At 37.2% G+C, this 2,884-nt stretch overlaps 1 pseudogene; it reads left to right on the top strand.

Moving 5' to 3' along the window:
- The first annotated feature begins 1,833 nt into the window (after nucleotides 1-1,833).
- Nucleotides 1,834-1,890, top strand: LOC144257343 (U6 spliceosomal RNA; annotated as a pseudogene).
- The last annotated feature ends 994 nt before the right edge of the window (nucleotides 1,891-2,884 follow it).

Here is a 2,884-nt window from a genome sequence, read left to right as displayed (position 1 = left end):
GGGGCAGAAAAGCTAACCCAGGTTTTCGGAGGAGTTCTGTAGAGGAGGAACTAAAAAAAATCCAGCATGACTAGGGTGGTGTCAAATGGGATTGAGGACAGATTGTCCAAAAGGAGAAAGAGATGTGACCAGAGGCAAAAGTGGGGTCCATCACAAAGGGCCCCACAAACCTTGGTGAGGAAGTGAAACTCAAATCTGAGCACAATGAGAAGCCTCTGAAGTGGACCAGTCAGGAGCAGGAACCACTCTTTAAGGCCTGTCTCCCTGACGATGTGCTAAGGACTTTAAAGGCAGATGCCAGGTGTCCTCTTTTTGTAATTCTACAGTCCTTACACATAATAACTTTGATATTGATAGTGACAAGACCTCAGAGGTAGGGAGGGGCATAATTGTGGTTTTCCTTCTACCAGCCTGATTACCTGAAATGGAACTGAAGGAGGAAGGAATTGGGTAGAGTTACTCTTCAGTACTTACTCTGTCCTAGGCGTTGTGATACATATTTTGTTTTGAAAACTTTCTGTTAACATATGTTGGTTGTATACATCAATGGAAGTCACTGTGATATTTCCAGACATGAAAGTAGCATGCATTGATCAAATCCAACCTCCTGGTTTCCACCCCCACCCCGAAACTTCCCAATCTCCAGTGATTCCTACTCTGACTTTCAGGTTGACCTTTTTTTCACTTCTACATATGAAGGAGAAAATTTAATTTTTTAATCCATTCAACTATTGATGGTCCCCTACAGAGATTGGACCCCTATCATAACTATGGTGAACAGTGCCTCAATAAACACAGGCATGCAGGTGTCTCTTTGATAAGCCGATTTCAATTCCTTTGCATATATAACTAGGAGTGATTATATCTGGATCACATGGTGGTTCCATTCCTAGTCTTTTGAGAAATCTCCACACTAACTTTCTAACTTTCATAGTGATTTCACTAATTTATACTCTATCAGTGTGTAAGAGTTGTTTTTTTCCTCTACATTTTCATCAGTTTTTTAAAAAATAATAACCATTCTAACTGGAATGAATGGAATCTCATTGTAGTTTTGATTTGATTTCCCTAATGGCTAATGATATTGAGCATTTTTTCATATATTTGTTGGACATTTGTATTTTTTTGAGAAGCATCTATTCAGATCATTTTGTCCATTTTTTAATCGGGTTACTTGCTTTTATATTAAGTTTTTTGAGGTCCTTATATATTCTAGATACTAACTCTATCAGATGAGTAATTGGCAAATATTTTCTTCCATTTTGTAGGTTGTCTCTTCACTAGGCTCATTGTACAGAAGCTTTGTGTGTGTGTGTGTGTGTGTGTGTGTGTGTGTGTGTACTTTTGGGGTCCTTCTCAGAAAATCATTGCCTGAACAAAGATCTTTAAGAGTTTCCCCTATGATTTTTTAAAAGCAATTTCAAAGTTTTTCTCCCCCCCCCCTTCTTTTTGTACTAGGGATTGAACCCAGGGGCACTTAACAATTGAGCCACATCCCCATCCCTTTTTTGTTTTTTTAATTTTGAGAGATGATATCACTAAATGTTAATGAGCCTTGCCTATTTGCTGAGACTGGCTTTGAACTTGTGATCCTCCGACCTCAGTCTCCCAAGCCTCTGGGATTACAGTCATGGGCCACTGCACCTTGCCAAAGTTTAAGGTCTTGTATTAAAGTCTTTGAACTATTTTTAGTTGATTTTTGTGCAGGGTGAGAGATGGCTCAAATTTCATCTTGTACATGTGGATATCCCTTTTCCCTAGCACCATTTGTTGAAGAGGCTGTCCTTTCTCCAATGTACATTTTTGGCACTTTCATCAATAATCAGTTGACTGGTGCTCACTTCAGCAGCACATATACTAAAATTGGAACGATACAGAGAAGATCAGCATCAGTTTATTTCTGGAATCTCTATTCTGTTGCATTGTTATATGTTTTGTGGTTGCTCTGGCTCTTTAATATGTCTTAAAATCAGGAATTGTGATACCTCCAATTTTGCCTCTTTTGCTCAAGACTGCTTTGATTATTTGAGATCTTGTGTGCTTCTGCATGAATTTTAGGATTGCTTTTGCTAGTTCTGTGAAGAATGTCATTAGTATTTTGAATGTCATTGGTGTTTTACATTGAATCTGTAGCTCACTTTGGGTATTCTGGACATCTCAGCAATATTAATTCTTCTAGTCCATGAACATGGGAGGTCTTTCCATCATTTAATGTCTTCAGTTTCTCTCATCAGTGTTTTGTAATTTCATTGTAGAGATCTTTTACTTTCTTAGCTAAGTTTATTCTTAAGTATTTTATTTATTTTTTGTATCCTCTGTGAATGAGTTACTTTTTATGATTTAGTTCTCAGCAAATTCATTAACAGTGTATAGAAAAGCTACTGATTTTTGTGCATTGATTTTTGTATTTTGTCTCTTTAATGAATTCATTCATGAGTTCTGAGTTTGGTCAAGTCTCCAGTTTTTTCTATGTATAGAATCATAGCATATGGCTGGGCACGCTAGCACATGCCTATAATCCCCACTACTTAGGAGGCTGAGGTAGGAGGATTATGAATTCAAAGCTGGCCTCAGCAATTTAGTGAGGCCCTAAGCAACTCAGTGAGACCCTGTCTCTAAATAAAATATAAAAAAAGGGTTGGGGATGAGTCTTAGTGGTCAAGTGCCCCTGAATTCAATCCCTGGTACCAAAAATAAGTAAAAAATAAATAATTTTATTTACTATTTATGGTGATTTTACAGTGAATATGTTAACCCTAATTTTTCGTGTGTAAACAAAGCTGAAGAAGGTTTGTGACTTAAAAATACCAGTATTTAATAATTATTATTAGGTAAACCAGGTTACTGCAATTGAAGTTGCCACGAAACAATGTAGCCAACTATG

This window comes from Urocitellus parryii, chromosome 10 (assembly GCF_045843805.1).
Source record: "Urocitellus parryii isolate mUroPar1 chromosome 10, mUroPar1.hap1, whole genome shotgun sequence".
Classification (NCBI taxonomy): domain Eukaryota; kingdom Metazoa; phylum Chordata; class Mammalia; order Rodentia; family Sciuridae; genus Urocitellus; species Urocitellus parryii.
Note: the sequence above shows the minus strand (reverse complement) of the source record. Positions and strands in the feature narration are given on the sequence as shown.